This window comes from Ovis aries, chromosome 17, assembly GCF_016772045.2.
Source record: "Ovis aries strain OAR_USU_Benz2616 breed Rambouillet chromosome 17, ARS-UI_Ramb_v3.0, whole genome shotgun sequence".
Taxonomy (NCBI): Eukaryota; Metazoa; Chordata; class Mammalia; order Artiodactyla; family Bovidae; genus Ovis; species Ovis aries.
In genome coordinates, this window is record NC_056070.1 from 58,431,048 (window position 1) to 58,456,739 (window position 25,692).

Here is a 25,692-nt window from a genome sequence, read left to right on the forward strand (position 1 = left end):
TTCTATATTGAACTTGTAGAGTAACCACCAAGACTGTTTTCCAGTGACTGCATCATTTTACATTCTTACTAGCAGAGCACAAAGCTTCTAATTTTTCCACATCCTTGCCAACACTTGTTACTTTCCTATTTTTTTTTTTTTTTTTAGTAGCCATCCCAATGGGTGTGTCTAGCTCCATCTTTTCTCTTCCCCTCACTTTTACTTCTCTGGGCTTCTGCATCCTCAAGTAGACCTCTTTCTCTTAGAAGGGGGCTTGTATATACAATGACTTCTGCCTTCCCTCATCTCCAAAGCTAGATCAGATTTCCCAGTGATGATGCACCTAAGACCCATAGCCTTCCTTTCATAGCTCCCAGCTTGGTTGTGAGTTTACGTTTCCTGTGTGATTACTGATTAACGTCCACCTTCTTGACTTGACAACAACCTCCCCCCAGGCAGGAACCATTCTGCTTTTGTTCATCCTCTGTACCTTCAGCACGTAGCACAGACCCAGGTAGAGTTTAGGTGCTCCAAAAATACTTGGTGAATGGATGGATGAACAATGAATGAGATCCAAGTTCGGGTCCTGCATCCTTCTGAATTTCTCTTTTCTTCACTTCTCAGTGGAGTTGGTAGGTCTCGATACATCAGAACCTGAAGAACCTGCTTCCTACATAAGAAATGTGGAGGCTTAGGAGATTCTGCTTGCACAATTCATCCTCACTAATGTCCTCCTTAAGAGCCATGGCAATTCCAGCCTGGGATTCTGTGTCTCGAGTGGGAATTGTGCCGATTCTGCCCTGCAGTGCTGCTGAAGGTTTAGGAACTTGAAATATATACGCTTGGTGTAAACATGACCTCAGCATGACAGGGTGATCCCTGTGTTTGCCAAGGCATTAATTTTTATGTAATAACAGCCACCATGACAAACTGCATTTCCCCCACACTCTGAGTCGTTCTTGAGGTCAGATTCTATGGGATTGTGTGAGACAAAAATCTTTACACACTAGACCGTAGTGGTGAGTTCTCTGTGTTTACAGCTCTGCTCCTACATGCAGCTCCAAAGAGCTGAAAATAGAGGATTAAAAATTCATGCAGCTACTCTCTTCCAAGGAATTCCAAACACTTAGAAGATGATCTTTATCCCATGAAGTCATTAGATTTTGGATATGACCATTCCCATCTAGAAGACAGGGATCAGAGGCCCAGAGACGTGGAGCAACTTTGCCAGGGCCCACCCCCCACCACTACCCCCAATACAGGAGCCGTAGGCTCAGGCAAAGAGCCCTCTCTCACCCATCTAGCCCATGCCCTCTCCATTAGCTTGATTAAGACAATTGATTTATTCATTCTTGGTGGTTGAGAGGGGAGAAAAAACCAACATGCCATTTGTGTGATATAAATATCTCTGGAAAAAGCTTAAAAACATTGTGTCATACATATTTTGTTAATACCACAGTCAATCACACACGTCCAAGTGCACAGTTCCATCAACCAAGAAGGGAGGTGGGGGGAAGTGGGGTGAGGGTGGTGGAGGCGGGGAGACCCAGGAGGGACTTGGTTCTGAATCCTCTGTTCCAGCTGAAGACGCCATGGTGGTTTTCTCTTTAGCTTAGTGCCTTCAAAGAACCTCCTAGATGTCTCAGAAGCTTGATGTTGGGCCAGAACATGAGTAGGAAGGGAAGCAAGGGTGCTGGGATGCCTATCTGGCCAGTTCACAAAGAAAAGATGGGGGTGGCACCTTCTCATTCAACATGGTCTCCGACTCACAGAAGAATTTGGATCTCAACCTGGTTCCTCTTACCCCACTCCCATGCAATGCACTCCCCCTCAACGCCAATTGTCAAAAAGCCTTTAATCTCAGTGATTCTACTGTTAAGAATTTAGCCCAAGGAAATAATTAAAGATGTGTAAGATTTTACAACAGGATATTTCTCATAACACAGACTATAGTCGGAGATTAGAAATAGCCTCCACAGCCAACCAGCCATCAGTTCTGTTCAGCTGCTCAGTCGTGTCCCTCTCTTTGCAACCCCATGAATCTCAGCATGCCAGGCCTCCCTGTCCATCACCAACTCCCGGAGTTCACTCAGACTCACGTCCATCGAGTCCGTGATGCCATCCAGCCATCTCATCCTCTGTCGTCCCCTTGTCCTCCTGCCCCCAATCCCTCCGAGCATCAGAGTCTTTTCCAATGAGTCAACTCTTCGCATGAGGTGGCCAAAGTACTGGAGTTTCAGCTTCAGCATCATTCCTTCCAAAAGAAATCCCAGGGCTGATCTCCTTCAGAATGGACTGGTTGGATCTCCGTGCAGTCCAAGGCACTCTCAAGAGTCTTCTCCAACACCACAGTTCAAAAGCATCAATTCTTCCGCACTCAGCTTTCTTCACAGTCCAACTCACACATCCATACATGACTACTGAAAAAACCATAGCCTTGACTAGACAGACCTTTGTTGGCAAAGTAATGTCTCTGCTTTTGAATATGCTATCTAGGTTGGTCATAACTTTCCTTCCATGGAGTAAGCATCTTTTAATTTCATGGCTGCATTCACCATCTGCAGTGATTTTGGAGCCCCCCAAAATAAAGTCTGACACTGTTTCCACTGTTTTCCCATCTATTTCCCATGAAGTGATGGGACCGGATGTTATGATCTTCGTTTTCTGAATGTTGAGCTTTAAGCCAACTTTTTCGCTCTCTTCTTTCACTTTCATCAAGAGGCTTTTAGTTCCTCTTCACTTTCTGCCATAAGGGTGGTGTCATCTGCATATCTGAGGTTATTGATATTTCTCCTGGCAATCTGGATTCCAGCTTGTGTTTCTTCCAGCCCAGCGTTTCTCATGATGTACTCTGCATAGAAGTTAAATAAGCAGGGTGACAATATACAGCCTTGATGGACTCCTTTTCCTATTTGGAACCAGTTTATTGTTCCATGTCCAGTTCTAACTGTTGCTTACTGATCTGCATACAGATTTCACAAGAGGCACGTTAGGTGGTCTGGTATTCCCAGCTCTTTCAGAATTGTCCACAGTTTATTGTGATCCACACAGTCAAAGGCTTTGGCATAGTCGATAAAGCAGAAATAGATGTTTTTCTGGAACTCTCTTGCTTTTTCCATGATTCAGCAGATGTTGGCAATTTGATCTCTGGTTCCTCTGCCTTTTCTAAAACCAGTTTGAACATCAGGAAGTTCATGGTTCACGTATTGCTGAAGCCTGGCTTGGAGAATTTTGAGCATCACTTTACTAGCATATGAGATGAGTGGAATTGTTTGGTAGTTTGAGCATTCTTTGGCATTGCCTTTCTTTGGGATTGGAATGAAAACTGACCTTGTCCAGTCCTGTGGCCACTGCTGAGTTTTCCAAATTTGCTGGCATATTGAGTACAGCACTTTCACAGCGTCATCTTTCAGGATTTGAAATAGCTCAACTGGAATTCCATCACCTCCACTAGCTTTGTTGGTAGTGATGCTTTCTAAGGCCCACTTGACTTCACATTCCAGGATGTCTGGCTCTAGATGAGTAATCACACCATTGTGATTATCTGGGTCATGATCTTTTTGTACAGTTCTTCTGTGTATTCTTGCCACCTCTTCTTAATATCTTCTGCTTCTGTTAGGTCCATACCATTTCTGTCCCTTATCGAGCCCATCTTTGCATGAAATGTTCCCTTGGTATCTCTAATTTTCTTGAAGAGATCTCTAGTCTTTCCCATTCTGTTTTTTCCCCCTATTTCTTTGCATTGACCACTGGAGAAGGCTTTCTTATCTCTTCTTGCTATTCTTTAGAACTCTGCATTCAGATGCTTATATCTTTCCTTTTATCCTTTTTCACCTCTCTTCTTTTCACAGCTATTTGTAAGGCCTCCCCAGACAGCCATTTTGCCTTTTTGTATTTCTTTTCCATGGGGATGGTCTTGATCCCTGTCTCCTGTACAATGTCATGAACCTCATGCCATAGTTCATCAGGCACTCTATCTATCAGATCTAGGCCCTTAAATCTATTTCTCACTTCCACTGTATAATCATAAGGGATTTGACTTAGGTCATACCTGAATGGTCTAAGTGGTTTTCCCTACTTTCTTCAATTTGAGTCTGAATTTGGTAATAAGGAGTTCCTGATCTGAGCCACAGTCAGCTCCTGGTCTTGTTTTTGCTGACTGTATAGAGCTTCTCCATCTTTGGCTGCAAAAAATATAATCAATCTGATTTCGGTGTTAACCATCTGGTGATGTCCATGTGTAGAGTCTTCTCTTGTGTTGTTGGAAGAGGGTGTTTGCTATGACCAGTGCATTTTCTTGGCAAAACTCTATTAGTCTTTGCCCTGCTTCATTCCACTTTCCAAGGCCAAATTTGCCTGTTACTCCAGGTGTTTCTTGACTTCCTACTTTTGCATTCCAGTCCCCTATCATGAAAAGGACATCTTTTTTGGGTGTTAGTTCTAAAAGGTCTTGTAGGTCTTCATAGAACCGTTCAACTTCAGCTTCTTCAACATTACTGATTGGGGCATAGACTTGGATTACCATGATATTGAATGGTTTGCCTTGGAAACAAACAGAGATCATTCTGTCGCTTTTGAGATTGCATCCAAATACTGCATTTCAGACTCTTTTGTTGACCATGATGGCTACTCCATTTCTTCTGAGGGATTTCTGCCCGCAGTAGTAGATATAATGGTCATCTGAGTTAAATTCACCCATTCCAGTCCATTTTAGTTCGCTGATTCCTAGAATGTCGACGTTAACTCTCGCCATCTCTTGTTTGACCACTTCCAATTTGCCTTGATTCATGGACCTAACATGCCACGTTCCTATGCTATATTGCTCTTTACAGCATCGGACCTTGCATCTATTACCAGTCACATCCACAACTGGGTATTGTTTTTGCTTTGGCTCCATCCCTTCATTCTTTCTGGAGTTATTTCTCCACTGATCTCCAGTAGCATGTTGGGCACCTACTAACCTGGGGAGTTCCTCTTTCAGTATCCTATCATTTTGCCTTTTCATACTGTTCATGGAGTTCTCAAGGCAAGAATACTGAAGTGGCTTGCCATTTCCTTCTCCAGTGGACCACATTCAGACCTCTCCACCATGACCCACCTGTCTTGGGTTGCCCAACGGGCATGGCTTAGTTTCATTGAGTTAGACACAGCTGTGGTCCTAGTGTGATTAGATTGACTAGTTTTCCGTGAGTATGGTTTCAGTGTGTCTGCCCTCTGATGCCCTCTTGCAACACCTACTATCTTACTTGGGTTTCTCTTACCTTGGGCGTGGTGTATCTCTTCATGGCTGCTAAATAAATGATGTAGTCCATCCCCTAAAACCCTGCTGAGATTAAAAAAAAAAAGACCAGAAGGAAATAAACCAAGATGTCTACAGAGCTTGTCTTTGGCTCTGGAAATATGGGTCATTTTCCCCTTTTCTGTAGTAAGTTCTTATTTTTAGATGATCTCTTCAAAACTGTCTTAAATTTGGTTGACTGTAATAGAAATTTTATAAAATCACTAAGATTTAGAAGTCATAAATGGAATAGCAAGTGCCATAAGTAAGGGCCTAGAGGCAAATCGGTGTCAGGGAGCAACCAGCTGGACTCTAGTGGGAGATTCCCAATGCTGAGAGCTGAGAAGTGTGGTGGGTTTGTGGGTTGTGGACAGACTGTGAATCTTTCAAAGCCAAGAAAAGGAAAGTACACTGGATGTGATAGGCACTTGGGAGCCGCTGTAGATTCTTGAACAAGAAAAGACATGGGCAATTCTGAGTCAGACCAAGAAGAGGCAATGCAAGAAATGAACGAACTCGGAGTGGATCTGGTGGTCTCATAATTCTTCTATGGAAGGATCTGAGTTCATTGGTTTGAGGGTAAAGAGTTTTGGAGAGTAACAAAACTCTAAAGAAGTCTTGAGATTGCTTTCATTTTATAGATAACACAACTGCAGCCCAAAGCCTTAAAGAAACTGTTTCCCAGACCCACAGCAAGATGGCCGCCAAGTTGGGACTGGCAACCAAGGGTCCTTGTTTCCAGCTCCAGTCCCAGCCCACCTGTTTGCTGCCTGGGATCCCAATTCTGAGATATAACCATGTGTACAACCTTCTAAGACCCTAGCTTACTTCTTGGAGTCCCACCTAAACCTCCATCTGTTCATTCACTCATCTGCCCATCCATCTATCCATCCAATGCATATTATGGACCTATTAGAAGACAGGCATGCTAAGCGTTAGGGTGGTGGTGAAGAGGAGACAATGATGGCACATATAGGTGCTCAGTAAATATTTGTGGAAGAGAAGAAGGGAGGGAGAGAAGGAAAGAAGAATAGCTCCTGCCCTCAAGTCACCTAAGATCTAATTCTGGGAACAGACACAACCTTCCATGTGCAGGGGTGAAAGCTTTCATAGAGATGTGAACTCGGGTCCAGGCAAGACGCAAAACAGAACCAAACCAAAGAGAGTCGACTTTCATTTCTTTTATAAGAGCACTTAATTTAGATAACATTTGTGGAGCCCCTCTAATGGGCCGGGGATTAAGATTTCCCTATTTCCTTGTGTTTACACATTAAATCCAAAATGGCCAGGGGGAGGCATCTATTGAAGGAGAAAACCCAAAGAGTCACCAAGCATCCAGAAAGGACAGATACTGTTCATTTCTTTGAACAACTTTAACTTCTTTTTCACACTCCAGCCACTTGGTTTGATTTTCTTTTGGCCACTGGTCCCAGAGTCCTTGGCTCTGTGCTGATGTGGGGAGGGCCAAGTTCAAGCCACAATCAGACCCTCCCATCAGCCCCACCCTCCTCCATTTCCCTTTTCCAGTTATTCAGGCTTCTCAGGCCGCTGCAACCTCGCGTTGCCAAGTGAACATAAATCAAGAGGCCACAGCTCTGGGCTCTTTGAGAAACTGGGACTTTGCGGAGCCTTTCCAAGGGGGCACACGGGGAAGGAAGGGGAAGAGGCATAAGGAGAAAGTTCCATGTGGTTCCTTTAATCACTGGGTGGAAGGAGAGAGGAGAAAGTTCAAACAGAGCCCCGCAAGCCAGGCCGGGAAGCCAGCTCTGAGCTCCACTGTTTAAGCAACTGCTGTTGGCATCACCAAGGTTTGTCTTGGCCCAAACCTGTCCTGGGAAACAAGAGAAGCTCACGCTCTTGGAATTCACTCCCTTAACGATTCACTCAGCAACTCAGCTTTGGTGGACAAAAAAAAAAAAAAAAAAAAAAACCCATGGGGGCGGCAGGAAGCAAAAAGAAAAGAAAAGCCATGGAACCAATGGTTAAACTCATCAGCTCCCCAAACTCATCAGCTTGGACTGGGCCAGGAAGAAGAGAGAAACTTTCTGAGGCTCCCCAGAGGCACCAGCCCCTCCCAGCTGTGAATAGCCACTTCCTAGAGTGGAATTCTGGGTGACAGCAATAAGCAGGAGACTGGAACACTCTGATTCAAAAGCTATCCCGTTGCAATCTCCTTTTTGGAGAGAGGCACTCGGTAAACAGTGAAAGGGCAAGGTGGCTCTCAGACCGTTGTGTTTTACTGAGTGTTCCCCATGCACCAGCATTGTTCCAGAACTTTCCATCCCTTGTCTCACTGGGTCCTCAGAGCCAGCCCATGAGGGTGTATGCTTCAGCCCATTGCACAGATGAGAGAGCCGAGTCTTGATTGCTTATTGACCTGCCTGAGGACACACAGCTGATGAGTGGAGGGCAGGGGATCATCTGATTGTGAATCTGATCCCCTGTGCCAGCCCCCGCCCCATCACCTCAACCGTGCTCCTGACCACTCTTCTCTCCTGCCTTTATTTACTGCTTCATTGCCACATGCCATCACCATCACCGTACCCTCTCGGATGATGCGGAAAAGCTGAAGAAGCATGCACTCAATCACAAAACGAGACAGGACAGCAACCCCTGGCCAGTGGCGTCTTCTCAGCAGGGTTGCTGAGGCTCTCAGCAGTCCTGGCTGACTGCAAAGTAGCACAGAGTGTGGAAATACCACTAGATTAACAGGGCCCCAAACCTGGCATCCTCAGCCACCTGCACCCTTGCAGGTGCAAAGGTAGAATTCAGGGATCCATGAATTTACCTGGTGAAAAAAAATAACGTCTTTACTCTCACTAACTTCTAGTAGAAAGGCAGCATTTTCTTGCATGAGGAATGCAGGTGAGAAACGACTGTAGCATCGGCAGTTCCTGTGACCACAGCACACGTGCAAATTACAGAGACTATCGTTAGCAGTTGTGGTAGAGATATCAAAATATTGTTTCTGCGCCTCACAAAAATCTCAGTAGTAGATTGACCAGCGGCTAGATCTTGATACTTAATACATAATAAAGAAGCTCATAAAGTACTATTTCACAAATGTGGATCTTCATATTTTGATATCTGTGAAGTGAAGTGAAGTGAAGTCGCTCAGTCGTGTCCGACTCTTTGCGATCCCATGGACTATAGTCTACCAGGCTTCTCTGTCCATGGGATTTTCCAGGCAAGAGTACTGGGGTGGGTTGCCATTTCCTTCTCCAGGGTATCTTCCTGACCCAGGGATTGAACCCAGGTCTCCTGCATTGTAGGCAGACGCTTTACCCTCTGAGCCACCAGGGAAGCCCTTTGATATCTGTATTACGGTATAATTGGTTTCCTTTGCAATCCTAAATGCATTATTTTATGGATTGAAAAGCTTGATCCTGAACAGGGGTCCCTGACCTTCACCAAGCTGCTCCAAGGGTCCATGGCCCATGCCATGGCAAGTTGAGGTGAGGCTCCTTGTTCTTAAAAGGTGTGCCGCCTAATTGGAGAATAAGACAAATACATACATCAATATTAAAGATTCAACCTTAAGTGTAAAAGAAAAGAGTAAACTCCTTGAGGGCAAGGATTGCATTTTTTTTTAAATATATACTCTTGAGGGTTGGGGGAAAGTATCTATATACTCAAATCCAAAGCGCCCAAAGCAGTGCCTGATAATCAGTAGCGATAGGTCATTAACCAACAGTGCCAAATGTATGAGCTCAATCTCTCAACCTGTGCCACTTACAAGCTGAATGATCTCAGGCCAGCGGTGATGACCTTTCTGCCTTGATTTGGAAGAGGGGCCCAGCAAAAGCTTTTTCTCAGCGTGGTTGACACAGTCCAATGAGATAAAGGGTGTGCAGGTGGTCGTGGGCTCACCATCAGGGTCAGTTCAGAAGGACAGCAGCCCTGCAGCCCCCAAAGCTCTCTTCTGTGGGAGATCAGCTTTGGGTAACCTGCCCAACAGGTTCCACCCCTGCGGGTGGACATGAGTCTCTCTGGGAGGGTCTTCAGCAGTGCTTAAGACAGAAGAACCAGTCGATGTGGGTCTGTCCCTTTGGGTGCCTCTCTGCTAGCCCAGATGTCCCACACACCTCCAAGAAGAAAGCATTGTTCTTGCCTCTGTGGTCCCTTGGGGAGGCAGGGCCGGGTGGGTGGAGGAAGGACTGGACAGTCATGTCCCTCAGACTCTGTGCCCCCTAAGCCTCTGCCACATGCCGGGGTGGTATGATCCAAGATAGGAGAGTGCCCGCCTTATCTCGCCAAGGATTGCTTCACCACTCCCGTGCTCACACATTTGCTTGGAAGATGTCTGTGTCTGCAAGGGCTGGTAAGAACATGGAACAGCCTTTGAAGGTATCCAGCCAACTGAATTTAATTAAACTGCAGTTCCAGAAGCCAGCAGCATTTTCCTAAGAAAGCAATACAACTTCTAAAAGTCCTGACACTCCCGTGCAGCCCATTTCCTGTGCTTCAGACTATGTCATAAAACTGTCCATAAGGTGGTTTCCTTTGATGATGGATACAGTAGGCAAGACATTTTTTCTGTAAGCCAGCATTACTGTCTCATCTTTTTTAAGTTAGGAGCATCCCAACCCTCCCCTCACACTGCATTTGCTCTTGCTTCTCCAAGGTGAAGTTGCAGGACCTTTACTTTTTTTTTTTTTTTCAATTCAACATGTGGTTATTGAGTACCTATTATATGCCAAGTGCTAAGTATACAGTGGTGAATGAAACAGATATAAACCCTGCCCCCAAGGAGCTTACAGTCAAGTGGGAGAGTCAGATAATAAATAGGTAAATCAACAAATAAGTATGTGTAATTCATATTTGTTCTGGCATAGGACCTTTACTTTTTCAACTTGGCTGCTTGCTTGGACCCAGAGGCCGCCATCTCAGACAGTCACCCTCCCACTAGCTCACAGTGAAGATAGCATCACACTCTGGGACCAGATTTAATTGTATTGCTGCACTAGGAAGGGTAAAGTGATGGCTGAGGAGTCCTCCTTCTTCTAAACATACTTTTCAGCCACTCTGTCTTCAGCACTTGGGCCCCTATTATGGCTAGGGGCCGGGGATATAATGATGTTTGAGACAGCACAGCTCCCACTTCCATAGAGCTTTATATGGTCAAGAGAGAGAGAGATAATGAGGACATAAGGAAATAAAGACATAAAACAGTTACAGATTGTTAAACGTGCTAAGAAGACAGAAACAGATGGCTGGAGAATAGTGGAGGGATATTCTTAGATGAAGTCAAAGAAGATCTCTCAGAGAAAGTGACATTCAAGCTGAGACCTGAGGGATGAGACTGAGCCAGCCATAAGAAGAGCCAGGGCAAGAATATTCCAAAGCAGCAGGCATAGTACATGCAAAGGCCCTGGGGTGGGAAAAGCTTGGCAGGAGCCGGGTATGGACAGAAGGTCAGGGTTGCCATAGCGTAAGGAAGAGAGCTAGAAGACAGGAGGAGAGAAAGGCAGGCAAGGGGCCGTGCAAACCACTGTGAAGAGTTTGGATTTTATTCAAGCTGGTTGGGGGTGGATATTCACATCGGAGGTGCTCCATATATGAATTTGTTGGTTAAATGGATAATTTGGAACTATTCTTCCATTTACAGGTTTAGACATCCAAGTCTTTAGATACTGCATCCCTATCAGATTTTCCCCTGGACTCATTTTTCTGTCACTCAGTTGGTCCATTTGCATATATGCCTGTAAATGAGCTCTAAAGACACGGTTATGGGAAGACCCAGGTTTACCAGAGCAGCCTTACTGGCTGACCCCCAGGAGGTACCATTCTCACTGTGTTCTCTGTAAATGCATTCCTGGAGTACAGCATAGAACTAGATGAAATAGTGCCTCCTAGATCTATACAGGCATGAGTTCCTGGTCCCAGCTTGGACGTTCACTAGCTACACGATCCAGGGCAAGTTTTGTGCTCCCTCTGGGCCTCCATTACACAGAGAAGGATGATGCCACACCTACCTCCCAGGGTTGCTGAAAATTTTCAAACTAAGGCAGTAAGGGCTTCCCAGGTGGCGCCAGTGGTAAAGAATCCATCTGCCAATGCAGGAGACGCCAGAGATCCGGGTTTAATCCCTGGGTCGGTGGGGAAGATCCCCTGGGGTGGGAAATTGCAACCCACTCCAGCGTTCTTGCCTGGAGAATCCCATGGACAGAGGAGTCTGTCAGGCTACACTCTGTAGAGTCGTAGGACTGGGCAACTGAGCACCGCCACCCCCCACCCCTGCCCCTAACACACACACACACACACACACACACACACACACACACACACACACGGAAGTGAAAACACAGTATGGAAACTCGGAAAAGAAGAGTACCTAACTGGGGTCCTGGGATGAGCTTCAAGGATCAGTGGACCCCCTGAAATTGCATTCAAAGTATGCATCACATGTGTACCTCTGTATACAAAGGTCAGTGCGCTTTTCAAAAGAGAGGATCCAAAACTCTCTTCTCAGCTTCACAAAGACCTGTAATCCACCACAGGCTACGTGGTATTATACACCTGGCAGTTGGGTCTGCTACTGGCCCTTGAATTTGTTCTCTTGCTCTGAGATCTAGTTAAACATTTGCTGGTTGATGTCCTGTTTCCTCCAGAGTCTGTAAGTCTGTAAGCAGGAAAGTGACTGCCTGCACTGACCCTTCCTTCCCCACCTTCCAGTGGTGCTGACCCCTGTCTTCCCACCATTCTCACTGTGTTCTCTAAATGCATTCCTGGAGTACAGCATAGAATCGGATGAAATAATGCCGCCTAGATTTATGCAGGCATGAGTTCCTGGTCCCACCTTGGACCCGCCCAGCAGCAGCCCATCAGCCCAGGGCCAGTCTCCACACTGTGCACACAAGAGGCCCAGGTCCCAGCGGCAGCAGTGGCTGAGCGTGGGTGAAATGAGCTCAGTCCATATGTTATAAGCCAGGCACAGCCTTCCTCCCCCCAAGTAATAAGATGTCTTAACCCAGATACATGTTCTCTGCAGGCTACCCCCAAGGAGCTGTAGCTAAAGGCAGAGATTTCTGGCACCAGGTTTGGCCTGTCAGGAAGAGGCTTCTGTTTTCGAGAAGAGGAGATGTGAGAGCTTTAACTTCCACCCACTCACAGAAGTCTGACCCTGGGTGGTTTGTATATATGTCTGTGTCCCACACACATCCAGCACAGAGCCCAGCACATTATAGGCACTTAACAAAAGCAATAAATAAATAATGGTCATTTCCAGCCCATCTACCCACCACACCCTCTGGGGATCTTAGTATACTCACCTCTCATCTAGCCAATTTCTAACTGGTTCCCCCACCTCTTCCTGAGAAGTAATGAAGCTAATGATACCTTGTGTAGATGTTGAATCTTTCTTCCCAAGAACTCCAAACACTTGACTGTTATTAGCTCTTCATCCTCATTTCTGAGTTAGCTGTAAAAGGCAGGGGTGAGGTATTCTACCCTCCCTCATGCCCTCCCACCAAATTGTTGTTATTTCAAGGAACTGAGGCCTAGGACAGGACAGCGTTTGTCCAGATCTGCAAGTCACAGGCAAGGAGAATGAGGACTATGTACCTGCCCCTCTGGTCTCCATTTCTGAATTTGGTCTGGGCTCCCCTGGTAGCTCAGCTGGTAAAGAATCCAATTGCAATGCAAGAGATCTGGATTCAGTCCCTGGGTTGGGAAGATTTCCCTGGAGAAGGGCATGGCAACCCACTCCAGTATTCTTGCCTGGAGAATCCCCATGGACAGAGGAGCCTGGCGGGCTACAGTCCAGAGGGGTCACCAAGAGTCAGACACGACTAAGCAACTACGATCAGCACAACACTGCTGAAATCTTTCTTTGCCTGGAAGCAAAGCAGATCTTTCGAATCCTGCTGATGTCCCTAGCAGTCTCTCAGTTCCTGAGGTTTGAGAAGTCCCCTTGTTTAGGAAGATCCTCACAAGGAAGAAGAGGTCTCCCGTGGTGTGATGCAGCCAGACGTGGACCAGGATACCGCTGCCATGTGGACAACCTCAAATTCCAATGAAGTCCCTCCAACACAGCCAGGGAGTATGACTTAGGGATGGACAGTGGGCTTGGATCTCCATGGCAAACAGCTTCCTCTGCTTCCAGAACCAAGCCCATGGTGCTGAGAGGCTGTCCCATGGCCCAAGGAAACCAAGAGGCCTGCTCATGGCTCTAATTAGCTGAATGACCCAAGGGGAGAATGAGTAGGGAGGTTTTGGACCTTGGTTGCATCATCAATTAAATGGGCCTAATCTTAGCCACCCTGTGCTCCTCATCAGGAGGTCGGCAGCAAGAAGCCAAACAGATGGGAGAGTGCGTTGAAAAAAATTGGAACGCTCTATGGAGATGCTGCTGCTGTGAACATTAGGAGAGATGCAGTCTGTTCTCTGAAGATCAGATTTTTGGAGCCAGAGGGGAATTTGAGACCCACCAGCCTGTCCTTTTCCAGAAGAGACCAGAGATGGGAAGTGGGTGTAGTGATGTGAAAAATGCCCCCCTCCCCCAAAGACAGTCCCATCTGATTCTGGGAACCTCTGCTTGTGATCCTATTGAGAAAAAAGGTCTTTGCAGATGTGATTGACTTACTGTGCTTGAGATGAGATAACCCCTGGGTCACCCAGGCAGGACCTGAATGCCAGAGCATATACCTTTATAAATCAGTCACAGAGAGAAGAGAAGGCCATGTGACCACGGAGGCAGAGACAAGAGCAATGCGTCCCCAAGCCAAGGGACACCTGGGGTCACCAGAAGCTGGGGTAAATCAGGAAGGGTCCTTCCCAGAGACTCAGGGGGTGGGAGAGGGGACACGGCCCTACTGACACCTTGATTTGGGACATCTGGCCTCCAGAACTGTGGGAGGAGACATCGCTATTGCTTTAAGCCACCTAAGTTTGTGGGCCCATGTGGCAGCGGCCCTGGGAAACATGAGCTATGCAAACTCCCACCTTTTACTGATGGTAGAACCAGGCGTCCTGACTCTGCTTCCAGTGCCTGTCGTGTCACATCCGTCCTGGCCTCTTGAGAGGTGAGGAATGAAGCCATATCCTACCCAGAAGACCATCTCCAGAGCTCAAGGTCAAGGGAAGACAGCAACAGCCACTGAGAGCAGCTCCTTTTGGTAGCATGGAGAGAGGGCAGAAGGAGGCCACTCACAGGCAGAAAATGCATCGTGTGACCCAGGTGATGCTGGGGCCCACAGATATCCCAGAGGCCAAGCCAGCTGATGAGCAGTGTCCTCTGCAAGAAGAGGAACATGTCATCCTACAAGCTAAGATGACTGGACATGCAGAACTCTGTCCCCATGCCTTGTACTGCTTCCCGGGCTCCTGGGCCTCCCAGCAAAGAGCAAAGCTCCATATAGGAGGACAGGTACTTGGAGCTGATCTTTGATGTGTCAGAGGAACAGTGCTTTGCAGTTTCTACCCGCGGTCGGGCAGGGAAGACCCTCAGTGCTGAGTAAGTCTTTACCGCGTGAGAATACGCACATGTTCAGGGAATTGCCAAGGTTGATTTCTGACCTATAGAGGATTCTCACAGCGCTGTCAGAAATCAGTGTCTTGACTTCTAGTTCCCTGGTGAGCCAGTCACTGATGAGGGAAATTCCTGCTGAAATTCTGGCAGCTTCTGGCTCTAGTTCCCAGGTTTTCACAAAGGCGTGGCCACGACACCTCACATTGTCGGGGCTGCACTAGGGGCTCTGCCCCACCCCCGCTGATGGGACCACTAGCCAGTCCCTGGCTTTCTGCAGGGCTTGCCAGCTCCGTGCCATCCTGGTGTCCACAGGGAAGCACTAAGGATCTCTCTACCCCGGGACTCTGAACCTAGGCATGATCAGCGTCTAGGACCAGGGCATTCTTTGCTGTGGGGTCTGTCCTGTGTTTTGTAGGGCATTAAGCAGAGTCCGTGGAGAAGGCAATGGCAATCCACTCCAGTACTCTTGCCTGGAAAATCCCATGGGCGGAGGAGCCTGGTAGGCTGCAGTCCATGGGGTCGTTAAGAGTTGGGCACAACTGAGCAACTTCACGTTCACTTTTCATTTTCATGCATTGGAGAAGGAAATGGCAGCCCACTCCAGTATTCTTGCCTGGAGAATCTCAGGGACAGAGGAGCCTAGTGGACTGCCGTCTATGGGGTCGCACAGAGTCAGACACGACTGAAGCGACTTAGCAGCAGCAGCAGCAGCAAGCAGAGTCCATGGCCAGCAGCACTCTCTGCCCCAACCTAGTGATAGTAGTGATAGTGTTAGTCGCTCAGTCGTGTCTGACTCTTTGCAACCCCATGGACTGTAGCCCACCAGGCCCCTCTGTCCATGAAATTCTCCAGGTAAGAATACTGGAGTGGATTGCCATTCCCTTCTCCAGGGGATCTTCCTGACCCAGGGATTGAACCTGGGTCCCTCACATTGTGGGCAGATTCTTTACTGTCTAAGCCACTAGGGAAGCCCCTGTCATGACAACCAAAAATGTCTCCAGACATTGCTCACACATCCTTGAAGGACAAAATACTACCCCCCAACCTTGAGACCTATTGGTCTGTGCACACCTGGCTTCTCTTTCTCCAAGCCATAGAAGCTTTCTCTGTGCAGCATTGCCCCCACAATATCTCACAGCTCACTGCCCTGTAATGTCACTGCCATTCCCCTCCTATGGAATGGGAAGTAAAAATAACTGTAACAACAATTTATTGTATACTGGTTTTAAGTTAATCAACTCATTTAAATCCTTGTCAGCCACTCTATAAAATTATTCCATTGTAAACTGTTATGAGTAATTAGGAATAATGTATTACAAGATGAGGAGACCAAGGCAGAGAAAGTCAGTGAACTTGGTCAAGGTCACACAGCTTTTAAGGAACTGAGTCAGGATTCAAACTCAGGCAACTGAGCTCTTAAGCACCGTCCTACACTACAACTTCAGTCATACGAAATGTTTGGGATATGTTTTAGAATTGCGAGCTGTTTAAACTGCTATTTTATACCATTGGGCCTGAGATGGCATGGCAGGTAACAATATGATATTATTATCACCCCCATTTTTCAGATGAGGAAACTGAGGCTGACCCAAGGCACATGGTAGTTCAAAGACAGTCCTGGGCCATGAATCCTGGTTTCCTGTCATAGAATTCAAGCTTTCCCTGCTATGGCAGGCTGCATCTGGATAGGAACTTTAGCAGGAGAGGCTGAAGATATAAATGTCCCTTCGGCTGCTAACTGTCAAGCCAGAGAACTTAAAATAGGAGGCTCTGCTTTTTCATAGCAATCCTGGAGCCCAAAGTGAATGCCCCACGTGGGTTGCTGGGTGCCTGTGTGCATTCCGCATAGTTAACATGAGATGCAGTCGGTGAATTTGTCTTGCACCACCCAGCCCTTCCTGGAGGCAGCTGCTTCTTTCAAGGGCTGTTAGGGCATGGCTGGGAGGTGACAGCGGCCACAACTGGTCAACTATATTGCTTCTTGGACAGAAAAGTCACCTTTGTCGGTACGCACCCTTCCCACAGTCCACTCCCCCTGTATCCAACATCTCACGGAACAGAGTGTGTAGGTGTTAGGTCATTCCCCTTGAACGGGAATCCTGGTGGAGAGGGGTCATTATTATCACTCATGTTTTGCTGGGAAGAAGACTGGGGTTGGAGTTTCAGGGATGCAGTCAAGATCATATACCCAGTATGTGGTAGAACCAAGGTAGTGTGCTGGTTCTTGGACTCACCTTCAGCTGCTGCCTCTTCTGGGGCCCAGTCCTTAAATTTTGTTGGGATTCAAATACAGAGTGCTAAAGCAGAAGGGCTTCCCAGGAAGCGCTAGAGGTAAAGAACCCCCTTGCCAATGCAGGAGACTAAGAGACATGGGTTTGATCCCTGAGTCAGGAAGATCCCCTAGAGGAGGGCATGGCAACCCACTCCGGTATTCTTGCCTGGAGAATCCCAGCGACAGAGGAGCCTGGCAGGCTACCGTCCATAGGGTCGCAAAGAATTGGCATGACTAAAGCGACTGAGCATGAACGCACACACGCAGAGTGGAAATGCGTAGTGCTTAGGGACAGGCCTGATTCCAAAAGATGACCAATCTCCTCACCATGGGAGTCCTGTCTAGACTGTTTATTCATTCCACACAAAGTCATTAGGGACCCGTGCTGTGCTCGTGTAGGGCACAGAGGTGAATAAGCAGATAAGCAGTGGGTTCAATGTGACCCAAACTATCCCCTCAAGAGGCACATCCACCTCTGAATCCCCATACCTGTGAGTGCGACCTTTATAGAAATAAGGTCTTTGCAGATGTAATTAAGTTAAGGATCTCAAGATGAGACCATCCTGACTCCCTAAGTCCGGTGACAAGTGTTCTCACAAGAGAAAGGCAGAGAGAGATCTGAGACATCCACGTGAGGACAGAGGCAGAGATGGAGTGTTTAAATCAATTTCTGTTATTTTAAGTCAGTGATTGATTACCAGTTTGTGGTCATCTGTTAAGGCTGCCTCAGAACAAGAATGTATCCTGAAAGGGGATCATTTTGAGAATGAAGAAGAAGAAAAGAAAGAAGTGCTGGCTGCGAGACGATCCAGGTATCACATGTTAAAATTCACAGAAGCAGATCCTCTCGTGCCCTGTCAGGACACAGGCAAGTCCTTCCTGGAAGTCACTGAAACAAACGGAACCCTCCACCCGCAAACTTCCAGCTGTTAAAAGAAGGCAGCCAACAAGTCAGCAGGTTAATTAGAAAGAGACAGGAAGTCAAGTTGCTCCAGGCACCTTCAGGGGAAGGGTGTCATCAGCTCCAGGTTTATTCATTAATGTCCATGAATGCCTCCATCCCTCCCTCTTTCAGAGATAAGAAATGTATATGTGCGAGCGCGCATGTGTATGGGTCTGTGCGAGGCCCTATGCCATGCTCTGAAGAGGGTACAATGTAGCTCCTCCCCATGGGGTTTAAAATCTGGTGGGAAAACAGTGATGTCAGCCCCCATGCTTAGAGGCAGCGCTGAATGATATGTATTCATACTAATACAGCGACACTGTTGAAATGATGGGACACTTCTGTCTGTAGCAGTTGGTAAGAAGCCATTGATCTGAACCCCTAAGTGCCACCTGCCACCTCGGCTATGCCAGCCCCCTTCCTTTGCAGGACCGCCTGGACCTCTTCACCATCCAGCAATAAGGGGACAATGGTACCTGGGCACATGGACCCTCCAGGATCCTGCTTCTGTGCTATAACCAAGGTCTGCTCTGAGGGTCCCTGCAGTGCTAAGTGTCACATAGTTTGATTATTATCACTGACTAGACCTCATTGCCAAAGGAATGAGAGGCTGGCTTTGAACTCATGTATCTCAGCTATTTAGCCCCAGTTAGTCATCTTGAAATTGCATGCCTTAGGCAGGAAGGAAGATGAGCAGGGGTGGACCAGTCTGTCTACATCATTCTTCCATGCCTGGAAAGTAGCCTCAGAGAGATCACCTGTTCCCTTCAAGGGCACTGAGACAGGTCTGGGGGAGAGCTCTGGAACCCAGCCCAGCAAGCAGACTGGTCAGAGCCGTGCCTGCAAGTTACCAGGGTCCAAGAAAGATCAGAAGCCAAGTCCAGGCTGTGGACCCTACTATCTGTGCACCCTGCAGAAAGTCAAGGGTCTGGAGCTGGCAGGCAGAGAAGGCAGGCCCCCAGATCTGGGATTCTGGTAGAGAAGGTTCAAAGTGGACCAGAGGTTATCAGCTCAAGTCAACTCAAATTTCTGTCCACAGGAGCCGGGCAGTTAAAGCAGCTTCCCTGAGCGAAATACTGGGACAGCCTTAACACACTTACAAAGCCATTTCTATTAATATAATTCTTGCAGCATCCAGAGTATTTCTGTGGTGGGAGGGCTACTGGCCCAGAGTTTTGACAGGAAATTGGCTGCAGGTGCCACGGGAGGAAAGGATGTCTATCCTCCTTCCTTATTTTTCTCCATGAGGTCAAGGGGCCAAACATGAAATCTTTCAGGGTCCTTCCATATATGTGTGTGTGTGTGTGTGTGTGTGTGTGTGTGTGTGTGTGTGTGTGTGTGTGTGTGTGTGTGTGTGTGTGTGTGTGTGTGTCTTATAGAATACATTTATTTTATTTTGGGCTGTTCTGGGTCTTCATTGCTGTGCAGGCCTTTCTCTAGTTGTAGCAAGCTGGAGCTACTCTCTAGTTGTGGCACGAGGGCTTCTCATTGCTGTGGCCTCTCTTGCTAAGGAGCACGGGCTCCAGGGCAAGCAGGCTCAGTAGCTGCAGCATGTGGGGTCAGTAGCTGCAGCTCCCAGGCTCTAGAGGACAGGTTCAGTAGCTCTATGGGCATGTGCAGTCTTCCTAGACCAGGGATTGAACCCATGTCTCCTGCACTGGCAGGCGGATTCTTTACCACTGAGCCACCAGGGAGGCCCTTCCTTGTGTCTTTTGAGAACTGACTGGGACAAGCCCCTTCCACCGGGGTTAAGCAGAAGGCAACACTCACTCATCAGCATTGCTGCTGTTATAACAGGGGCGAGGACCATACGGTTCATGAAAGGACAAAGTTTTCCAGCAGTTCCAGAGACCAAAAATGGAAAGGACTTACATCATTTAACCATTAACTCAATTAACCACAACTGAATTTTGTACCTAGATGGATCCGTAGTGCTGCTCCTTACAGCTGCCTCACTCCGGCGCTCTTATGCTTTGCCGGTGTCTTCTTATCCTTCAACAGTCTCAGGAGGCAAGCATTATCATCGCGCCCCCGGGGTACAGATGAAGCTACTTCGGACCGGAGAGGTCCAGAGCTCTGATTAATGTCACACAGCGAAGGCGCCGGGAACTTGAAGCCGACCAGGTTTCCTTGAGAGAGGGAGTGAGCTCCCCGTACCGGGAACAGCCTGAGGATCGCCCAGCGTCTAGGGAATTCCTGCAGGGCGTGGGAGGCGGGGCTTGATGACCTCCGAGTTCCCAACAACGCCCAGTTCCAGCTTTCTACGATCCCATTGTTCCCGAAGAAGGGGTCCCGTGACTCGTTGGGGGCGCCGGGCCTGGGTCCCGACCCCGGCCTGGGCAACGCGGGGAGGTGGGGCTCTAGAGGTGGGGAGGTGGCGCATCCGGGGGCGGAGGGGCGGGCGCGGCGGCCCCGGAGAAGGGGGTCCCCTGCGGCCCGGCGCGCGGAGCCCCGATCCTCACAGCGCCGGAGCAACCCTGGGAGGGCGAGGCACTGCGAAGCGAGAAAGCTGTTGTTAATAAGCAGAATTGGGTTTTAATGGGGTTCGCAGAGATAGAACAGAAATCAGATTAGGGCCTAATTGGCATGCACGCGGCAGTGAGCGCGGCGGCGGCGCGGCGGGCCCGCTGGGGCTGAACAGCGCAGCCGCCCCGGGGACGCGGCGTCCCGCCAGCCGGAGGCCCGGGCGCTCGGGGAACCCTCCGCCGGCGACGCCGCCTCCCCCGCCCGCGCCGCCAGCGCGCCCGCCCCGCCCCGCGGAGAACCCGGGCATGGCCTGGGAACGCGCAGCGCCGGGCCTGCTGCGGGGCAGGCGAACGCCGCGCCGGGGCATCCGCGCTCAGCATCGGCCCCAGACGTTGACCCGGTTCCTAGAAAACGCCTGAGCGGCCGAGCTGCGTCCGCGGTTGGCTTTTTTGTTTGTATCGCTGGAACAGATAAAAGGGAGTGGGGGAGACGGCCGTGGGGAAAGGACAGGAAAGGGGCAAAGAGTTACAAGCAGAAGGAGCCAAGAGTTATTCAGTGCGTAGTAATTAGTAGTAGTCGTAGTAAGAGTGATACTGGGCGCTGACTCTGGACCAAGTCCTCTGCAGGCGCGCTGCGCTCTTTTAGATCGTGAGTCCTTGAGATCTGGTGCTTTTTCTCTCCGTTTTACACACGAGCAATCAGAGGCACAGAGAAATTTAGTTTGCTTACCCAGGGTTGTCCAGCAAGGACACCTTGTAACTGATACTCCAACCCAAGGCTGGGCGACCGCGAAGGTTATTCTTGTATTTGTTTCTGCCATGAACAGTGAATGTGGTCACGTTTCTTTTCCCTGTCTTTAAAAGCACTTAACAAGATTCTCCTGAGACTGATGATACGTTGGTTTTATTTGTAACAATGCAGAAAGTTACAAGATGACATTTCTTTTCAAAATGTTTCAATTCAGAATTTCTCTGTATCCGATGAATTTTCAGTCAGTTCAGTTCAGTTCAGTCGCTCAGTCCTGTCCGACTCTTTGTGACCCCATGAATCGCAGCACGCCGGGCTTCCCTGTCTATCACCAACTCCTGGAGTTCACTCAAACTCACATCCATCGAGTTGGTGATGCCATCCAGCCATCTCAACCTCTGTCGTCCCCTTTTCCTCCTGCCCCCAATCCCTCCCAGCATCAGAGTTTTTTCCAATGAGTCAACTCTTTGCATGAGGTGGCCAAAGTACTGGAGCTTCAGCTTTAGCATCATTCCTTCCAAAGAAATCCCAGCGCTGATCTCCTTTAGAATGGACTGGTTGGATCTCCTTGCAGTCCAAGGGACTCTCAAGAGTCTTCTCCAACACCACAGTTCAAAAGCATCAGTTCTTCGGCACTCAGCTTTCTTCACAGTCCAACTCTCACATCCATATCTGACCACTGGAAAAACCATAGCCTTGACTAGACAGACCTTTGTTGGCAAAGTAATGTCTCTGTTTTTGAATATGCTATCTAGGTTGGTCATAACTTTCCTTCCATGGAGTAAGCATCTTTTAATTTCATGGCTGCAGTCACTATCTGCAGTGATTTTGGAGCCCCCAAAAGTAAAGTCTGACACTGTTTCCACAATTTTCCCGTCTATTTGCCATGAAGTGATGGGACTGGATGCCATGATCTTCGTTTTCTGAATGTTGAGCTTTAAGCCAACTTTTTCACTCTCCTCTTTCACTTCCATCAAGAGGCTTTTTAGTTCCTCTTCACTTTCTGCCATAAGGGTGGTGTCATCTGCATATCTGAGGTTATTGATATTTATCCCCTCAATCTTGATTCCAGCTTGTGCTTCTTCCAGCCCAGCGTTTCTCATGATGTACTCTGCATATAAGTTAAATAAGCAGGGTGACAATATACAGCCTTGATGTACTCCTTTTCCTATTTGGAACCAGTCTGTTGTTCCATGTCCAGTTCTAACTGTTGCAGGTCTGCCAAATTTCCCTGTAGTTTCGTTGGTCGGTGCCAAAGAGCATGCCAAGCGTTTGGGAGGTAGAAACTCAGAGAAGCAAAGAGAGATCCCAGCAGTTCCCCAGGTGAGCAGAGCTGTAGCGGAAATGAATAACTGGGGAAATACCAATAGCAGCTCTCCATCCTCAAGCATCTCCTGTATAGGATGTCCACCCCTCAAAAGATTCTTCAAGGGATGTACTTTTTTATTTTTAAATAAGGAAGTAGGTTCAGAGAAGTACAGTGACTCCCCCAAAGCCACACAGTGAGTCCACGGTGGAGCTATCCCAGAACTGACCCCATATATCCCAGGATTAGACCATTTGTTCCAGAGAGCACCAAGAATAGGTGCGCTCTGCCCTTCTAGCAGCTGGAGGGTAGGATGAATTACTCCCCTCCAGGCCGAATAACCTTTGCCACATTCTCCCCCCACCCCACCCGGCCTTTGGACCTGATTGGAGGAAACTTTAAGCACCTAGTACTGACCATTTCAAGCCTGGGGCGTAACCTTGATTTGCCTCCAAGAGGGGATCAAACATTTCTTGGTGGCAGCTGATTGAGAACATTCCAGCACAGTATTTTTCAGTGTGTATGACATGAAACTTGTCCAAAATTGTTCATGAAACAACAGACTCTGTGATCAAATGATTTGGGGGAAACTTGGGGTTGAACAAAGTTAAACCTGCTTCTTTACTGCAGGACTTTTCAGAGCCTTTATCATGCTCAAGCATGAAATCTCCAAGAGGATCTGCTATAAGAAGCATTTTCCAAATCATGGAAACTCTTTTTCACAGAGCATTATGTAGGACTGGGGTTCCACAGAACCCACCCTGTGAAACATGACCTAGTGTGTTCTGGAGCTTTTAGGGAATTCTGTCCCTAGGTGGGGATAAAGCTTGCCCTCTACATTCTTTCCTACCTGCTGTTTCCTTTTGTGAGGAGAAACATTTTAAAATCCCACTCATAGAAAAATGTTCACAGTTGAATAAGGAGCCCCGGTTGCACATTTCCCCAAAGTATTGCAAATCACACTATTCAATCAAAAATATTTATTGAATCCTTATGCCTGCCTGGAACAGTAAGGAGCTCTGAAGACTTAAAAGCAGATGAAATTAGCCAGGTGATGTAGGTAGCACATTTAGCAGTGAGGAATGGTGGAGTTAGTGTCGGAATTTCTTTTATCCGTATTGCTGTTAGACCTGGTTCCTGCCCTCTGGGAGCTCAGAATCTGGTTAAATAATTAAAACACATGCAATCAACATGATACAACAGCTTGGTACATCCATGATAAAGGCCACTGCAAATATTTGGGAAGCATAGCTATTCTATTCCCTAAGCATATTTAAAAATCTTTATTCAATTTTTAATTATAAAATTAATACAATGCCTATTGGAAAAAGTAAACACTTTAGAAAGAAGAAAATTAAAAGCAAAAAGTTCCTGTTCATACTCTCTGCCACCCCTGACTCCTTAGAAGTAATCATTGCAAATGCGCTGTATACCATTCCAGACTTTTCTGTGCACAAAGCAAACAAGTAAACATGGAGTTTCCTTTTTGCAAAAAAGTTTGGTCATAAGACACTGCTTTTAAGCTCCCTTTTTTCCCACTTCACTATATGCCACAGGCCTCTTGTTTCTAATACACCAAGACCTACCGTCCTCCACTCCCAGCTGCCCCAAGACCCACCCCTTGTGTGCCTCACTTTGTCAACCCTTGAGAAGGGAAAAGTCTACTCATTTGCTGGACGTGTCCTGAATGCCTTACACATGTGTGCTAGGGGAGGGAAAGATGGGAAAGTATTTAAATAAAGGGACCAGAATATGCAAAGGTGTGCAGGTGGGAAGTCAGGTAAATGGTGCCAGGTGTGGAAGATGTCCCTCTCCTTCCTCAGTGACCAAAGGCCATCCCATTTTATGCCCAAATGGTTTACTTGCCCATTCCCATTCATTTTGAAATGCTTTTTATAAGAAAGGTGACTTAGCAGCAGCAGCAGAATATTGCTGATCTGCTGTGGTCAGAGCGTCAGCACCTAGAAGGCAATGGGTCAGATTTCTGTAGGGTTTTATCCAGCATCCTCTTTCCATAAATGCAAGCCTGTTAAATCTTTTAGCCAATTTCATGACTGTTTTCAAAGACACTATGAATTGGAATCACCTGGTGTGAGACCCTTTTACTTAGAAGAACAGAATCAAATGGTAAACTCAGTGACACAAATACGTGACTTGAGCATGTCACCAGCCACTTGTCACATTCATTCACACACTCAAGGGGTCAGTTGTAGTTGCAATTAGCTGGTTAACTAGCCTTTGTTGGGCTCTCAGGAGCTGCTGAAATATAGCAAGGATGGCAGGAGGAGACTTTGCAATTGCAAGGACAAATATCTGTCCCGTGGCAAAGGGAATAGGGGACAGGGGCTCCTTTAAGAGTTTCCCCAGGAGGCAGTGTGAAATTTAAAAGCAATCATAATTAGTCTTCAAAATGAAAACATGATGGGCCGAATGTCAGATGCACGCTTGTCCTTTCTCCATGCTGTGGCCTCAACCAGACAGAGTCCTTCTCGCATTCCAATACTCTGGTTCCCTTCAAGGAAGCCCAGAGACTCTATTAAAATTTCCAAATAGCTGAGATTCTCTAGGATCAGCAGATCCACACAGAAGACCTTAAATCAGCAGAATCTGTGAGCTTTCAGCTTCAGTGGCTGGTGCGCAGGGCTTTTCAGTTGTTTCCATTCAGTCCCCTGAGTGGATCTCACAAGCCGAGTGAGATCTTTATCATCTGTCACAGTGTGCGCTGGGCCTGCTGTGGTGGAGTCCATCCCAGCCTCATGAAGACATCAGCAGGCCGAGCCCCTGCCTTGTCACCGCATACAGAATGCATGGTCTCAGCTGAGGAGGCAAGAAGCCCTTGGCCTCACCTACCTGGTCCCTGAATGATATCACCTTCCCCCTGCCTGCCCCAACCCCATTCAGCTCCAGCCCTCTTACTGCTAGAGTCAAAACCTCAGAAAAGCAATTTGAATCGAAAAGGGGTCATCGTAACCTAGCAGGCAGCTGTAGACAGGTGGTGGGGCGGCAGTGGGCCTGGGGGACTATCCCAGCTCTGGACCCGCCTGCTGAGCACCCTTGGGCTTAACACTCAGAGCCTCCAGTATAAACAAGCACAAAACCTCCCCATCTTCTTGGGAAGGTGAAATGATGTATTTAAAGTGGAGACTTGGAGTCTCTGACTGGTTCAGAAAATTTAATCTAGTCTGTAGCATGTGAAGTGAAAGTCATTCAGTCGTGTCTGACTCTTTGCCAC

General features: G+C 47.7%; 2 long non-coding RNA genes across 5 annotated transcripts in view; one reads left to right on the forward strand and one right to left on the reverse strand.

Annotated features, from left to right (window-relative positions):
- LOC121816951 (uncharacterized) overlaps nucleotides 1–25,692 on the forward strand; it is a 282,412-nt gene that overhangs the window by 100,002 nt on the left and 156,718 nt on the right. The window lies entirely within an intron of this gene.
- LOC121816950 (uncharacterized) lies at nucleotides 1,306–20,633 on the reverse strand. Its single transcript, XR_009596873.1, has 2 exons — nucleotides 19,858–20,633; nucleotides 1,306–14,492 (listed from the first exon to the last, which is right to left on the reverse strand). It is a non-coding gene; the product is annotated as an uncharacterized LOC121816950 (long non-coding RNA).